Here is an 18,033-nt window from a genome sequence, read left to right as displayed (position 1 = left end):
ACACACATACATCCAATTGGTTCTCTTCATTTAGAGAAGCTCACTATTGTATCACTTTTATTGAAGAAAGGAGAAAATACCAGAGATATTTTGCTCTAGCTTCAGGATGAAGGTCTCCTCTGAGGAGGGAAGGGGCCGAGCAAAGGAGTGGATATGGAGCTAAGTTATAGTTGCACTCATTTTTCTTTATTTTTTTTCTTTATTTTTTTTTGTTTTGTTTTTGTTTTTATTTTTCGAGACAGGGTTTCTCTGCGTAGCTTTGCACCTTTCCTGGAGCTAACTTGGTAGCCCAGGCTGGCCTCGAACTCACAGAGATCTGCCTGGCTCTGCCTCCCAAGTGCTGGGATTAAAGGCGTGTGCCACCACCACCCGGCTTTTCTTTAAAAGTTGTATGAAGCAAATGAGGAAAAGTGATAATGTCTATTTGAACTAGGTGATAGTTACGTGGTGCTTATTTTAATTTACTGTACTCTATGATTGAATAATTCAAAAGTAATCTTAAATCCTATAAACAGGCTTAGGATATTCCTCCCCCTCCCTTTTAAAGCTTCATCCCATTTTTAATTGAAAATACATTTTTTTTTCATACAATGAATTCTGGTTTTGGTTCCCTCTCTCAAAACTCCTCCAAGATCCTCTCCTTCCTTCTCACCCATGTAGACCCTTTCTTGCTCTTCTCACTAGAAAACAAATAGGTATCTAAAAAAATTAATATATTCTTTTTTTTTTAAATTTTTCAAGACAGGGTTTCTAAATGTAACTTTGGCTGTCCTGGAACTCACTCTATAGACCAGGCTGGCCTCAAACTCACAGAAACCACCCTGGTTCTGCCTCCTGAGTATTAAAGATGTGTGCCCCAACTGCCCAGCTAATACATTCTGTAAAGTAAGAAAATCCTATTGTTTCTGAGTGTGTTAGAGTCATAGTGAGGAGGTCTGGCATGCATGTTTTTAATTGCCTTATTATAATGAAATAAACTAAAAATTTAACAAGATATAACTGTGAAAAACTGACATGTAACAGGTAATTCACATAGATAAATTAAGAGCCACTGTACCTGTGAATATTATCAACCCAAATATTAATACCTCCCCTGAACTTTAGGATGTGGTGTTGTTTAGAAATAGGGATTTATGTGCACTCAGGTGAGCTGAAGTTTTGCTGGGATAGAGTTGGATCTAAATCCAAACACGGGCATCTTCAGAAAAGAAGGAAATGCAGAGATCCCAAATTACAGAAAGTGAGATCATTTGGGTGAAGACAAGCAGAAATCAGGGAGATAGAACAAGTTCTTAAAAAAATATTGGAGGATCTGGTAGCCAGAGACAGGAGAAAGCAGCCAGGAAGATTCATTCCTGTTAACTAGGACCCAGGAGGATACATGGTCCTGCCCACACTTTTTTCTTTCTTAATTTTGTAGATTATATGTATATATACATATATCACACACATATATAAAACATAATTCTTTATTGATTCTTTGTTGATTCTTTGTGAGTTTCACATCATGCATCCCAATCCTGCTCATTTTTCAGTCCCTCAATATCTATCCCTGAACCCTGCAGAATTCCCCCAAAAGAAAGTCCCTCAAAAATCTATTAAAAACAAAAGAAAACAAAAACCCAACCTTGCTCCTCTGTCTGTCTTTCCTGACTCTCCAACACCTCTTCATTAGTCCTAGTGGCCTTGGGAGCTGCAGTGTGACACACAGTATATCCTTTTGTCCAATCTGCCTCACATAAATATGTTCATTGAAATGAAGACCTCTGGCCTCTGGCACATCATTATCACTGAATCCTCACTGACACTCTTGTCAGCTATCCCACTGTTGACCTGAGTCGTGGGGAACCTGCTGCTGGTGTCTGAGGGCCATGCTGCTGCCAGGGCTATACTGATCTGGGTGACTGTGCTGCCACCTGGGCCACGGTGAGGTCTGGGCTGAGCTGCTGCCAAGGGTCATGTCTAGGTCTGTGGCCACACTGCAGCTGGGGGTCTGTGTTGAACTCCATGGCCTATGTTATCAAAAGTGGCCATAGGAACTGTGTGTGTTGAAATCCAAGGGCCATGCTGAGCTAGCCCTGCCCCTCACTGGACACTGAAGGAGGAGAGCTAGTCCTGTGCCTCATGGGAGAGCTGCCTCACCCTGCATTCAGGAGAGATGGCCTCACCCCTCACCACAGGTGTAGGAGAGCTGGCCCCTATGGCATGGGCTTAGGAGAGCTGGTTCTGCCCCTCACCTGGTTGGGGTGGTCCCAGTGGCCTGGACTGACCAGCTCAGGCAAAGCTTTGTTTTTTTTTTAAGCGAAATTTTTATTTATTTATTTTTAAAATTTAACACACACACACACACACACACACACACACACACACACACACACACACACACACACACGGCATGTACTGAGTCCATTTAGTGTTGCTCAGAGTATGTGTGTTTAGAGCTGAACATTTCTTAAGATACTTGCTGTGGAATACTAGTTGAATATATGTTACATTTGTTTATGCTGTGAAACTTTTGTTTAATGGTACAAAAATGTGTTATGTTCTTTTATGTTGCATTTTTTGATCTCTGTGAAGCTGTGTTATTTTGCCTGCCTAAAACACCTGATGGACTAATAAAGAGCTGAACAGCTGATAGCTAGGCAGAAGAGGGATAGGCAGGGCTGCCAGGCAGAGGGAATAAATAGGAGAAAAACAAAAGGAGGAGTGAGAAAAGGAGGAGAGGAGGATGCCCGGGGCCAGCCCTCAAGACACACAGTCAGCCACGGAGTAGGAAATAAAGAGAGGTATATAGAATCCAGAAAGGTAAAAGCCCAGAGGCAAAAAGTAGACAGGATAATTTAAGAAAAGATAGCTAGAAATAAGCCAAGATAAGGCCAGACACTCATAAGGAAGAATGAATCTCCATGAATTTATTTGGGAGCTGGGTGGCAGGCCCTCAAAGAGTAAAAAGGCAACCACAGATACTTATCAGGGTGCTCATTCCTAAAGAAGACTGATTCTCCCTCTCTAGTAGCCATTGATTGCCTGTAGCTCTTCATCCAGGGATTTTCCCATTTATGTTCTTGAAAATACCTTTATTTTGGATTTCTGGTCTCCAGAATTATGAGATAATCAATTGTGTTTTAGGCTGTCTAGTGTACAATAGTATGTTACAGCTACCACGAAATTCTAATTTTTTTTTCTACTTTGACTGGTGGTTGGGGCTGAAGCTCAGGAAGCAATTTTCAGAGATGTTGATGTCCAAAAGTCCGCCTCTGGTCCAGGAGTAGCCGGGCTATTCAGCATTCACCATAGATGAGAAAGCACCTATAAGTGTCCATAACTTCTCTATGATGTAAAAAACAACACAAAGAAAACCATGGCAGCTCTGCGAGAATCTCACCTAGTTCAACATCGGCAAAAGAAGTGTTTATGAGGCAGAATGATGATATAGTTGAGTTTGGAACAGCTAGCGGGAACTCAGAATTTTCTGGAACTTACTTCATAATGAATGAAGATTAAATGAAACAACATATGGAAATCCTCTAGCACAATAAAAATGTAGATTCCTCTACACACACACACACACACACACACACACGCACGCACGCACGCACGCACGCACGCACGCACGCACGCACGCATGCACGCACGCACGCGCACATGCACATGCACACGGCTGTAACAATGGACATGAAATTGGAACACAATAAGACAGGCCAGTCTGGAGTCTTTGGCTGAAAGCTGTCTCATTAATGAATTTAAAAAATACTCAAAGTGAATTGTATTTTCTGTGACTAGGAGTACATACATGGCTGATCATTAGTGATGTAAGTACTTAGTGTAGCCTAAGTAAATTCCTCAAAAATTTGAAACCCTCATACACAGTTTTCATTTTCCTCAGTTACGTAAGTGTAGGAGAAAATACAGGCATGACCTGGCAGCCTGCCCACCTGGCACACTGTGCTACTAAATAAGAAGCATGGCACATATACTCCTGGAATCAGAACACCAAATTCTCAAGTAGCATGAGTAGCTGGTAGCTGGCCTGTGGTCAAGTCTGCACTCTCCACATCTCTTTTAATGTGCTTCTTCCCATCAAAATCCTGGTGGTATGAATGCTTGCTATCCAATCTGTGGTAATGTGCTAACCAATCATAATCAATAGGGTTCCACTACAAAAGTTGTTGCTCACATGCAACAAAGCAGATGCTGTGTCCTGAAATTGTCTCTAGAGTGGTTTATCTCTGAGCCCTTTACCTAACTCATGGGCATTGCTGTCTTGTTGAGAGATACCCCCATAACCAAGGCATAGAGCACTGGTTCTCAACATGTGGGTCATGACCCTTTCATGGGCGTTGCCTGAAACCATCTGCATATCAGATATTTATATTATGATTCATAACAGCAGCAAACCTACAGTTATGAAGTAGCAACAAAAATAATTTTATGGCTGAGGGCCACCACAACATGAATTGTATTAAGGGAATGCAACATTGGGAAGGTTGAAAACCACTGGCATAGAGGAAGATAGGATGTATGCCCTGTACCATGTTGCAGTTATCTTTAAGCATGGGTGACATTTTAGGGGAGTTACCATGTTAGGTTTGCCAGGGAAGAATTACAGACATGGCTTCCTCATTGCTCATTGTAATGGAAGGCTGTTATGATGTTAAGAAAAAAATCCCAACATAAATCTTCTGGAAGGCAATTTTGAAATTGAATAACAGCCACTTAGGTAGGCATACTCTATCTGCTGATACTCTTGCTAACTGCTGCCCTTAATTCATCTATTGTTCACATTAAATACCCCACAGCCATTCAGCAACTGTGAATCACATGGCCACATCTTCCCACTGCCAGAACAGTTAATTAGCTCTAGCAGCCCGAATGTCTGAGAAATTGCAAGGAGGATTTATAATTGTGCAGTGAAGTACAGCAAGTGGCTTAAATGTCTTTGTTCAGCACTTACAGTTTCTAGACCATTTAGATTCCCAGTCATCTGATAGAAACAGAACACTTCATTTTTTTTTTTACACCCTGAATGCATCATTTTTTTTTTCTTGCTGGATAAAAAAGGGGTCTGGTTCTTATCAAAGCAAATAGCTCTATAAAAGCTAAAGAAGGTATCTCTGCAGAGCCCATAACACAAAATTTACTTTAGTTTCCTTAAAGGCCTCAAAATTGAGGGATTTGGTGACAAATCCTTTTGTATTTTGTGAATAAAATAGTTTATTATAGCCACACGTTGCTTCTCTCTCCCTCTGCTGTCCAGTCTGCCCACTAATGGAGCCCTGCTCGCTGGGAACTCTCCTCCCAACTTGGGAGGGGCTGGGGCATGACAAGCACTCTGCATGTGGCCTGATGACGTGGCCTCTGCCCCATGTGTTGCTTTTGTATCCTTCCTTAGACTCCAGATTCAGAGGGGATGACAGTGAGAACCATGCCATGGAAACTTCCCTGTACAGCAAAGGCCCCCTCTACTAAGTCTCACAAGTTGCTCAGCATGTTGGCTCTCAGATGGAGCCCTGGCTCATGTTGTTGTACACAATCTTAAAGGAGAAGTCAGGGGAGAGTGTGGCCTATTGAAGAGTTTCCCAAAAGTGTGGCAAAGAAGCAGGGCACAGTGGTAAGTGTCTGTGGATCAGAATTTCAATACTGTCATAGGCTATAGAGAAATATGAGGCTAGCCTACAGTATATGAAACTCCAATGAAATAAAATAAATAAAGTTGTACTAAAAAACAATAGCTTTGTGAATTGATTTCCTGAAGGATAGCTTTAAATCCTGATGAGGCACTCCGACAACTTACTCAAACTCTGTGAACCTCTGTTCCCTTAACTATAACAATACTGACTCAGAAGTCTGACAGAGGACTTCAATGAAACAAAACAAGATTGTCCTTAGAAGTGTGCTGGCAAATGGTAAGCAGTCATCACCGCTTGTTACTGTTACCCTGTGGGCTACAGTTATGAAATTGCCAATAAGACCAGCACTAGAACAAGGTATAGTGCCGAATTGCTGTACATCGGCACACAATGAGAAGGCTTGAAGCGTTAGAATGAGCACCATAATCCTTATTTCATATGACCACTGGGCCATTGAGAAACAGACTTATGAAAACATGGAGGGAAGCACAGAGAGAGTAAACCACTCCAGTTTCCATTTACTTGAGACTCAGAAGGGGAAAAAAAGTCTGCATTTAGAGATGCATGTGGTGGGAGATGGGACTGCCTGCCAGACTTCCCTTGTTTAGACATTGCTGTGGTATGGTCATTTTCACAATGGCTGAATGTTTTCTTGTAGTTCTAAAAATACATAGTTATTTCTCTATCTCTTCCATTCTTTTTCTTTTTTTCCCATTTGGTATTTTACTTTTCTCTCTTTGTCCCCTTTCCTTGCCTTTGATCTCATAAATATATGCTGCCTTCCTGTGTCATTGCAAAGGAGTTTCAGGGATGAAACTGCATTTATAGCTGTAGCAAACTAAATTGGTTTAGCTGTAAGTGAGGAAGTGAGAGGCAAGGGAATATGCTGTGACTTTAGGATGAAAAGATATGTGTCTGACAGCAAAGATAGCTGCGGTTTTGACTGAGGCGAAATATGGGGAATGACGAATAATCACCTCTCCTGGGCAGAAGGAAAATTCAGTGCAGGTAAGGTTCCCCCTGAAAGGTAGGGGAAAAGAGTGGTTACAACACTGGAGAGGACCAGTCATGTGAGGACCATGAATGGCTCCTTGCCAGGCCTGGATGAAGGCAATCCTGGGCTTAGATTCTCATAATCTCATACATGTATAATCTTGTATACACACTAGGAATTCATGCATGCTAAACAGGCACCTGAGTTCTGAGCAAAATACCCAACCTCTTTGATTGCGATATTTTAGTCACTTCCATTCCAGTGTGTGCATCTGTGTGCATGTGTGTGTGTGTGTGTGTGTGTGTGTGTGTGTGTGTGTGTTGTATGTGTGCAGATTGTGTGTGTCGTTGCGCTCAACTGTGTATACACATGTGGAGGCCAGAGGTTGACGTGAGTTATCATCCTCTGTCACTTTACAGATTAGTTTTTGAGTCAAAGTATCTGGAGCTTGATGTTTCAGACTGGCTGGCCAGGAGGTGACTAAGAGGCCCCACCTCTGTCCTTCAGTGTGCTGGGATTACAGGCATGCACTATTGTGCTTGGCTTTTATGTGGGTACTGGGAATCCAAGATCATAACCTTATGCTTGTGAAGCAAGCACTTTGCCTACTGAACTATCTCCCACTCACCCTTCCCGTGTTGGCATAGAACCCAATGACTAAAAACATGAAATTTTACAACCTGACAGATACACGTGGAGAAAATGCCCTACATTCCGTTAATGGAAATATGAAAGGGATGTTCTTCAATTTTCATAAGGGATTTCCAGCAGTAGGAATAGTAGTATCTATTTCCACAACTGCTTCAGATGGTCTCAAGGCTTTAGTAGTGGTGACTGGTAACAACTGCATCCCACATTATCATTAATTTCTTAACATAATATTTTTATTGACTATTTGGGAGTTTCAAATAGTGCACCCTGGTCACATTCACTTCCTAGTCTTCTCGGGTCTGCCCCCACCCTTGAAAGCCCTCCCTCCCCCCAAAAAAGAAGAAAAAAAACCCCAAGTACAATGTGTTACCCATATACTCAGTGGAGCATGGTCAAGCTCCCAGTGGCCAGACCCTTAGAGAAAATTGAGTCCTTCCCCACCCACACACCCCTGCCAGAAGCCATCATGGGAAGAGCTTTGCTTGAGGATCCCTACAGCAATTTTTAAAAAAATTAATTTATTTTTGTGTCTTTTAAATCATGCATCTTGATCTTATTCATTTCCTCATCCCTTCATATCCACTCTCTGCCCTTGAAATGCCTCCCCAATAAAATAAAATTTAAGAGAAAAAAAAAACAAAGGAAAAAGGGGAAAACTTTGTCATGGAAGCTGCAGTGTGATACAATGGGTCACACAGTAAAACTCTTTGCCCATGGATCTTTATTTGGAAGTGTTTATTGCTAAGAGTCATTGGTCTGGTTCAGCATCTCTGGTTTTTGCTACACTATTGATGTTGGGCCCTCACTGGGGCTCTTCTTGGTATCTTGTTGTTGCCCCATGTTGTGGAGATCCTGCAGCTTGGGGTCTACAGGACTAGGCTGGCCTCTTCACAATTTGTAAGAATTCTCTTCAGTGGCTTTTTGTTTAGCCTTTTTTTGGGGTAGGGGAGAGAGGTTGCCACAGAAATCTATTTTTCTCATTCTCAACTGTGAGTCTGCAGTCATTGATATCCCTGCAAAAGAAGCTTCTTCGCCCTGTACAGTTATTGGCAGCACAGACCGTGGACATCCACATGGCCTCCAGAGTCAGCATAGACCGAGGACCTCAACAGGGCCCTCAGCCACAGCACAGACCGTAACATCCACATGGCCTCCAGCCCCAGTACAGATCACAGACATCAACACTGCCCTTGGCTGCACCATGGACCACTGGCTGCTGAATGGACCACTGGTGGCAACATAGCCTGTGAACGTCAACATGGCTTCAGGTAGCAGCACAGACCATGGGTATCCACATGGCCTTCATTGTAGCTGTAAACTGGAGGAAGGAAGGAGTGAGAAAGGCCCTCACTAGCTCTGGCAGTAATTTGAAAACTCTACCCCTTCCATTTAGGTAGCTGATTGTTCAAGATAATGGTCTAGATTAGGAGGAACACTCTGATAAAATGTGATCATCTGGCCCAGTCCCAGACTGAGTTTCAGGGCCTCTAATTTTAATTTCTCATTTTTTTTTTCAATTGAACCATTATCCAGAAGACTATGTTCCTTGGCTGTGCTAGTTAAGAGTTCTCTATAATTAATTATAATAGAGACTTAGCCATTCAAAATACCTGAAAGGGTAATCATTATCCTAACAGAGAGAACTGGCCTGCATTTTAGACAGCCATTTGGCAGTGGTATTATAACTGGGGCATGGCTGCAGTATTTAATGAACTGGAGACCAGAGTCAGTTTTCTGAAGCACACATTCAGTTTCCAAGGTGACACAAATGTGCCAAGGGAGAGAAAAGACCTATGCCTTTCTTTCAAGGCCCATGAACGAAGAAGTATAAGGGCCAGTGCAAAGAATGAAGGACATCAAGAGGTCCCTCAGGGAAAACAAGTGGATAAAGGCTTAATGTGAAGTTACACAGCAACAGCATATCCAGCTTATAATGGTTCCATTCATTGAAGAGTGATGTCTAAAACACAAATACACATTTAAAAATATTAAAGCCATATGTGGTAATATACCCAGCAGCCACAGGGCTCAAGCCGCAGAAATCAAAATGAAGCTGTCATGATAAGGTTGGCTGAATTACAGAGAAAATTCAAGTCTCAGACTGGGAGGGTGTTGGTGGTTAAAGAAAGGGCATTCATTGGTAAAGAATGGGATCCTATAATTTGGGATAGGGATGTATAGGAAGACCTTGCTGAAGCTGAGAACTTTGAACCCTCTGATTCTCAAGGGTTTATCTTACCTGAGGAAGTAGTGCCCTCACCCCAATCCCTTGAAATATTGCCCTTTTCATCTTTGACTGAGGAAATTAATCCTTTTTTTGTCTGCTAAACCATCAGTGACATTCTCTGAAAGAGATGCCAGGCAAGACAATACTGATGTTCCTCGGGGTCCACCAATATTTGCTTCTAGACCTATAATCAAACTTAAGAAAAAGCATGCCCCCAGAAGGGAAGTAGAAAGTGTAGTCCATAAGGAAGTGCGCTATACTACTAAGGACCTTAATGAGTTTGCTAATTTGTTCAAGCAGAAGTCTGGGGAATATGTGTGTAAATGGATTTTAAGAGTATGGGTTATTAGCTGGGCGTTGGTGGCACACTCCTTTAATCCCAGCACTTGGGAGGCAGAGCCAGGCGGATCTCTGTGAGTTTGAAGCCAGCCTGGTCTACAAAGCGAGTTCGAGGAAAGGCATAAAGCTACACAGAAAAACCCTGTCTCGAAAAAAAAAAAAAAAAAAAAAAAAGAGTACAGGTTAATGGTGAAAGGAACATAAAACGGAATCAGGCTGAGTTTTTTGATATGGGTCCCCTGAGTGGAGGGTCTAGGTTAGAAACTTACATAGTTTTATAAAGGTGTCAAAAGTTTGGTGTCAATGGTTGGCTGAAGCATTTGTTAGAAAATGGTCTACTGAAAAGGAATTGGAGATGCCTGCTTTCCCTGGGCTTAATGTTGATGAAGTGATTTTAAAACAGGGAAATGGCAATGCTAGAGTGGGTGCACTGTGTAAAACCACATCCTCCACAATGGGGAGGCCCGGAAGACATGTTCTTCACTAATCCTATAAGACACAAAATGGTGAGAGGGATAGCAGCACATTTGAAGAGTTTTGTTGTCACCCTTTTCTTGTACCAGACTTTAGGACTGGAGATCATTCTCCTCAATAGAATGCATTAAATGCAATGGGTTTAATTGGGCTCTGGGGTAGCAGGGGCCAGGTGGCAGCACTGTATCACTAAAGGTAAGGTGATGGTAGTTATCAAAATGGGTAGTGAAGACAAAACAATGTTCACAATGGTCTAACCTGTAATGGTCAGCACAGGCAAAATGTATTTATTGTGGTATGACTTGTATGGACCTTTGGTACTGGCTAATCAATCATGGTGTTTCCAGGCATGCCATAGATAAGAAGTCTACTGAACTTTTGTTTGATCTGTATAAGTGAAAAAATACTCAAAAAATGAAAGATAGGCTACATTGGATCATAGCAAAAGGCAATCTCAGCGCAAGAATAAATTTCTAGACTTGAGCTAGTCTGCAGACCCCAAACCCCTTGAATGAAGGGATGGCCAGGTTTCTTTGAGAATGGACCTTGATAAAACACCTAAAAGTTTTATTGTTAGCCTTTCTCCAGTCCTTCCCCAGAGGGACATATGACCTTCTACAAGGGTAACTGTACAGTGGGGAAAAGAAAATAATCAGACTTTGCAGAGTCTACTGGATACTGGTACTGAATTAATGCTGATTACGGGAGATTACAAAAAGCAGCTACTCCAGTTAAAGTAGGAGCTTATGGAGGTCATGTGATTAATAGAGATTTGACTGAAGTCCAACTCACAGTAGGTTCAGTGGGTCTCCAACCTCATCCTGTGGTTATTTCCTCAGTTCCAGAATGTATAATTAGGATAGATATACTCAGATGTTGGCAGAATTCTCACATTGGTTCCTTGACCTGTGGAGTGATGGCTGTTATGATTGGAAAGGCTGAAAGCCTTTAGAGTTGTCTTTGCCAAAGAAAATAGTGAACCAAAAACAATATCGCATCCTTGGAGAAGTTGAAGAAATTAGTGTCACCATAAGGGGCTTGAAAGATGCAGGGTTGGTGGTTTCCACCACATCTCCCTTTAACTCTCCACTCTGGCCAGTGAAGAAGACAGATGGATATGGAGAATGACAGCTGACTATCGAAAACTCAGCCAGGTAGTGCCTCTGATTGCAGCTGCTATACCAGATGTAGTGTCCTTACTTGTTCAAATTAACACATCTCCTGGTAAGTGGTATGCAGCTATTGATCTAGCAAATGACTTTTTGTTATTACCTGTACATAAAGACCACCAGAAACAATTTGCTTTCACTTGGCAGTTTTACTGCAAGGATATATTAACTCTCCTGCCCTGTGTCACAACATAGTTAGACAGGATCACAATCATTTGTCTCTTCCACAAACTATCACATTCATGTACTATATTGATGACACTACACTTATTGAACCAAGTGAACAGGAGGTAGTAACCACTTTGAACTCCTTGGTAACCCATATGTGCATCAGAGGATAGGAAATTAATCCATACAAAAATTAAGGACCTTCTACCTCAGTGAAATAATTTGTGTCCACTGGTATGGGGCATGCAGGAATATTTCTTCTAAGATGGAGGATAGGTCATTTCACCTGACCTCTCCCACCATCAAGAAAGGAGCATAATATTTAGTGGGCCCATTTGGATTCTGGAGACAAAACGTTCCTCACTTGTGCATATTACTTCAGCACCTATACAAAGTGACTTGGAAAGCTGCTAACTTGGTGTAGGGCCTGTAACAGAAAGCTCTTCAACAGGTCCAGGCTGCTCTACTACTTGGAACATGTGATCCAGCAGAACCAATGGTACTTGAGGTATCAGTGACAGATAGGATTGCATGTTTGGAGCCTTTGGCAGTCCCTTATAGGTAAATAACAGAAGAGTCCTTTGGAATTTTGGACCAAGGCTCTACCATCACCTGCAAACAACTATTACCTCTTTGAATGACAGCGTTTGGCCTGCTTAACCTTAGGGGAAACTGAATGTTTGACAATGGGCCACCAAGTTACCATGTGACCTGAGCTGCCCATCATGAACTGGGTGTTATTTGACTTACCAACTCATAAAACAGGGTGTTCACAGCAGCAATCTATTATTAAATGGAAATGATGGATCCAAGCATGTCCTAAAGACACATGAAGAAGTTGCCCATATGCCTATGGTTTGTACCTTTCCTTTACAATGTCATCTGCTGCCAAGTATGCACCTATAGCCTCATGGGGGTGTTCCCTGTGATCAGGTGACCCATAAGTGGACAGCTGATGCATTACAATCCCTTTCTAGCACAACCCTGAAAGACACCAACACAGAGAAATCTTAACAGTTGGCAGAAATTTGGGTAGTACACATGGTTGTTCATTTTGTTTGGAAGGAGAAATGTCAGATGTGTAGTTGTTTATTGATTCTTGGGCTATACCAATGAGTTGAATGGATGGTCAGGGGCTTGGAAAAATTGGAAAATTGGTGGGAACAGGCCACCCTGTTGTAGAAAGAGGAGATCCAGGCCTCTCCTGTTCTGTAAAACTATGTCAGCTAGGGAGGAAAGGAATGACTCGAGGGCAGAAATTCCCTATTTTCATCTATAGACAGTTGAAGCTCAGAGTAATGTTGGTTGGACAGGACCAGAAAGGCAGTTCCTGTGCCTATTCCCACTGCTCCAACCCCCAAAAGGACTGCTAAAGTGATGGCAGTAACAGGCTCCAGTCAAGGCAGTTGTCTCAGCGCGGCTTCTCTTCTTAGAGATCTAGGAATTGATCTGAGGAATAATAGGTTAGTCTAGGTGGAAGGGACCTAAGTGCCCTGAGTGGCAACACAGCAACCTGACCCAGTGATCTGCAGGTGCACTACATATGATGGTATCAGTGAGCTTCCTCTGCCATCAGTGTTACAGGATTTTTTTAAAAGAGTGTCTTTATAAGCAGAAGGTTAGAATCAACTGAGCAAGGAAGATTTGGGTCTATGGCACATGCATGTGCCTAATACAAGGCATCTTCTACCATTGCACCAATGAGGATGATGAGGGCTCCTGCACTGACCATCCCTGCTCCTACTCCTGCTCCAACTGCTGTACCTGCCGGTCCTTCACCGGTGCCCTCTCTCTGGTGCTACCCTGTTTGCTGTGCTACCTGCCAGCCACAGGCTGTGTCAAGCTGTCCCAACACGGCTATGACTGCCTGTGACACCAAGGCCAGCAAGTCCGACAAGCCTTTCTGACACTTTGGGTGAAAATTCAGCACTGCCCTTGGAAACATAACCCCTGCTGTTAGACTGGATTTGTGACAAGCAGTGTCCCTGCTCAGGCCAGAACATGATTGACTATGGGACTTGTGTGCTGTGTGAAAGGTCTCAAACACAGTTTGCTGTAAAGTTCCCACTGTCCCCCCACAGGAACTCTGAAAAGCCAACATAGCATTATTAATCAGTAATAAAGATTGTTTCCCCATCTTTTTTTTTTTTTTTCCACGTTTCATTTTAACTGACAATCTTGTGACGAAGTTGCCTGTCCCATGGCTCGTCACTTTCTTACCTGTGTCGCCTCTGCTCTCCTCCGGGATCGCGTCCTGAACCGGGCAATTTCAGGGGGATCCAACAACTTCACCAAGGCCTTGGTCTTTCCTCCAGGAGACAACGTTCAGAATCCTCAAGAGGTGGTTTCATCCACATTGGGTGCCAGTTGCCCCGACCAGCAGGGCTTCAACAGGTACTCGAACATCCTAAGGACGGAATGTAGGGACAGGAGACACAAAGGAAATACACCAAGTCAAGATTCTGATCAAGGTGCCACTTTATTTTTCTCCAGGAGGGTTTATATAGTTCCTGCAGGGTGGGGTTGGGGGGAGCAAGAAGCTGTTATCTGCATAAGGTAGGGAAAGCTAACAGGATGTTTATGTAGGATGTTTACAGGGTGAAAGGGTCAAGGGCTCTGACTCAATGTCCTGTTGCTAGGCAACCTGACTGTAAGATGATCTGGTTCCCTGTCTTATCGGGGGTCTGTATTTTTCCACTAATTAGAGATTCTGTCCTTGTCCCTGACAGGAAAGTCATATGGGGAAGAAGTATGTGGACTGATTTCTCTAAATGGGTGAAGGATATGAAGACGCCTGTGTCCCATGTAAATGCTAGTCAAAAGGTGACTTCAGCTGAGGAGTTCAATAATAAAGTAGGATGACTCATACTGTGGACAACCCCTTTCCCAAGCCATTTCTGTCATTGCCCAGTGGGACCATAAACAAAGTGGCCATAGTGGCAGAGATGGGGGTTATTTATAGACTTCGCAGTATGAACTTCCGTTCATCAAGGCTGACCTGGCTACAGTTGCTGCTGAGTCCAAATCGGTCAACAGTAGAATCTAACATTGAATCCCAGATATGGCACTATTCCCCAGGGTAGTCAGCCAGTGACCTGGTGGCAGGTTGACTACAGTGGACAATTTCTTCCATGGAAGGGACAATGCGTTGTCCTTATTGGAGTAGATACTTATTCTGGTTATGGATTTGCCTTTCCTGAATGTAACGTAATGCTTCTGCCAAAACCACCATCCATGGACTTACAGAATGCCTTATCCACCTTTATAATATTCTACAAAGTATTGCTTCTGACCAATGGACTCACTTCACAACCAGAGAATTGTGACAGTGGGCCCATGATCATAGAATACACTGGTCTTATCATGTTCCCCACCATCCTGAAGCATCTCACCTGAGATCAAGATGGAATGGTTTTTTGAAGATACAGTTACAGTGTCATTTAGGTGGCATCAGCCTGGAGGGTCGTGGCAGGGCTCTTTAAAAGGTAGTCAGGATATGCTTTGAATAAGCATCCAATATATAGTACAGTTTCTCTCATATCAGGGACTCAGAGGTTTAGGAATTAAGTGTGGAAAAGGGAAGAGTTCCACTCACTATCACCCTCCTAGTGACTCAGTAAGAGAATTTTTGTTTCATGTTCCTGCAACCTTAAGTTCCATTGGCCTAAAAGCTTTGGTTCTAGAAGGGAGAGTGTTCCTGCCTGGAGCCACAACAAACATTCCATTTCATTGAACTGGAAGCTCAGACTTCCCCTGGCCACTTTCAGCTTCTAATGCCCTTAAACCAACAGGCCAAGAAAGGAATAACAGTGTCAGGAGGGGTGACTAATCCAGATTTCCACAGGGAAATTGGATTTCTTCTCCACAGCGGAAGTAAGAAAGATTATATCTGGAGTGCAGGAGAGCATTTAGGAAATCTTTTGGTGCTACTCTGTTCTGTTATTTAAGTTAATGAGAAACTACAAAAGCCTAATCCAGAGAGGATGTCAAAGGGCACAGATCCACTAAGAATGAGGGTATGGGTTACTCCTCCAGGAGAGGAGCTGAGACCTGCTGATGTTCTTGTTGAGGGTGGAGGAAATACAGAATTAGTAGTAGAGGAACTTAGATATAAATACAATCTAGAGCCATGTGACCAGTTGCAGAGCTGAATTATAGATGGCATGAGTGCTTCTGCTGTATTTTGTTAAAAGTGCATTTGTACAGATATTTGTTTTCTTCAGTTTCTGTATCATTTATTGCAACACAATTAGGGGAATATTAATGATTTTTATATTTAATTTTGAGATATTAAAAGAATGTCCCCCAAAGGACCTTGCCACTTATTCTAAATTTATAATGCATTTGCAGTTGTACAAGAGATAGTTATGTCATGTTAGGCATAATTATGACTTGGCTAAATATATAATGCATTTGTGATTGTACATGAAACTGTTATATTATGTTTAGGAGTTATTATCACCTGGTTATTGTTTTCTTTTGGAAATTAATCATGACATAAGGAGATATGATTACGTGTCAAGTTAACAAGTGGTAGACTTGTGATGCCTGATCTTGGTTGTCAACTTGACTACATCTGGAATGAACTAAAATCCAGAAATGGAGGACACACTTATGAGATATTTTTTGATTGGTTTGAAGTGGGTGAATTCACTTCTAGTTTGGACCTTTGAGGTAGGAAGACACACACTTTTGATTCAGATTTTGAGGCAGGAAGACACACTATTAATCTGGTCCATACCTCATGCTGGAAGTCTATACAAGGACATAGAAAGAGGAAACTTGCTCTTTACCTGCCTGCCCTCAAATTGTTAGCACATTCCTTCCCTGGCATTAGAACATACTTCTTTAGGATTCTAACATATACTGAAAAGCACCTGAGACATCCAGCTTTGTGGACTGAGCAACTACTGGATTCTTGGACTTTCTGCTCATAGCCAGCTAGTGACAACAGCCTAAAAGTTATTCCAAGCAGTCCCATTTATTTATTCTATATAATTTTGTTATTCTAGAGAACCCTGATGAATACAGTTGTCTTTCAAAATTCTCTAAATTATTATTTAGCACCTGATCCCATCTTCCATACCCTGTGTTATTTATTGTTATCCTTAATTATCAAGTTACACAGCTGGCTAGGTCGCAACATACTCTCACCACATATCACCTTTGCACCACCAATATTAACTGTATGTGACCCTAACTTCGTAATATATGTCATGAACATGTGAATATCTAACTTAAAATGCTATACATTTGGAGTTCTGCTCTTTTAAATTTCATTGGGAGAATTGCTAAAGCACAAGACTGTCATAACATGAAATAAATTGAGAAAATGGATTAGATAAGATTTGAGTGATAATGTCAATCAACTTTCTGCTATTTAATTAAATTGAGGAGATAATTTATAAAGAAGTGCTGGTGGCTATGTCAGAGGAACAGCAGGTAACAGTTGAAGTTCAAGATGTCAGCCCACCAGGAGGAAACTCCCTGGTGGGTGAATCTCAGTTAGGCAAGGCCCCCAAGACCACAGACTCTGGAATATCTTTTGCTTCTGCTGTGCCTTTACATGTTTGCCACTATCTTTCTTTGGTATACTGCATGGTGTGATTGGGTGTGGGGAGATCCCCAATGTCTGTAATATAGTGTGTTTATCTCATGGAAACATCTTGTTCTACTGGACATTTTTACTTGTGGATTACTATGAAGATGATTTCTTCCTAAGCAGTACTATCTGACTGATAATAATAATGTTAGTTTATACAGAGTTTTGAAATGTAAACAAAGAAGTGTCACATTGCTACAACACATGAGTTTCTATGGAGGAGCCATATAGACTATGGGAATGATTGATAAAAAAAAGTGAGTCACAGTTAGCCTAGCTAGCTTAAATTCTTTTAAACTTAATGTTGGGAGATGTGTTTACAGACTTTGGAGTGCATCATAGCTGAAACAAAGCTTTGAAAATAACTTAAAGTTAGATTAAGATATTTTTGTCAAATAGCTTTGTGATGAAAAACCCAAGAAGATAAACCCAAGAAGTTTTAGAAAGGCACATAGTTGAAGGTAGAACTCTTTAAGGTCAGGGAACAAGAACAAAGCAGCCCAATTATTACTAGCTGATGCACCTATCCCCAGAGTCCTCTGTCTCCCAGGAATCTACTTTTTCCCTCCAGAGTTCTTTCTTTCCCTGGAAATCCCATCTATTCTCTTCCTGCCTAACTACTGGCCATTTAGCTCTTTATTAAACCAATCACAGCAATACATCTCCACACAGTGTACAACTATCCCACAACAGGTAGCATATCAAGACAGGAACACAAAGCTGATCATAGGAATCCACCTCAGGAGCCCAGGAGAAAGGGAAGGAAGAAGAATCTAGGT

At 42.0% G+C, this 18,033-nt stretch overlaps 2 long non-coding RNA genes across 4 annotated transcripts in view; one reads left to right on the top strand and one right to left on the bottom strand.

The window, feature by feature from the left end:
- The window catches only part of LOC107401457 (uncharacterized), an 80,437-nt gene extending 65,148 nt beyond the window's left edge, over positions 1-15,289 (bottom strand). For all 3 annotated transcript variants that reach the window (XR_006069309.2, XR_006069312.2, XR_013049032.1), the window contains exons 1-2: positions 15,045-15,289; positions 13,873-14,059 (exon numbers count right to left, since the gene is read on the bottom strand). This is a non-coding gene — a long non-coding RNA (uncharacterized LOC107401457). The remainder of the gene's footprint in view (positions 1-13,872; positions 14,060-15,044) is intronic.
- A 94-nt stretch (positions 15,290-15,383) lies between these two features.
- Positions 15,384-18,033, top strand: part of LOC121827553 (uncharacterized) — a 35,331-nt gene continuing 32,681 nt past the window's right edge. Inside the window, exon 1 of the long non-coding RNA XR_006069853.2 lies at positions 15,384-15,525. This is a non-coding gene — a long non-coding RNA (uncharacterized LOC121827553). The remainder of the gene's footprint in view (positions 15,526-18,033) is intronic.

Source organism: Peromyscus maniculatus, chromosome 2 (genome assembly GCF_049852395.1).
Source record: "Peromyscus maniculatus bairdii isolate BWxNUB_F1_BW_parent chromosome 2, HU_Pman_BW_mat_3.1, whole genome shotgun sequence".
NCBI lineage: Eukaryota > Metazoa > Chordata > Mammalia > Rodentia > Cricetidae > Peromyscus > Peromyscus maniculatus.
This window is presented reverse-complemented; position numbering and strand designations above follow the sequence as displayed.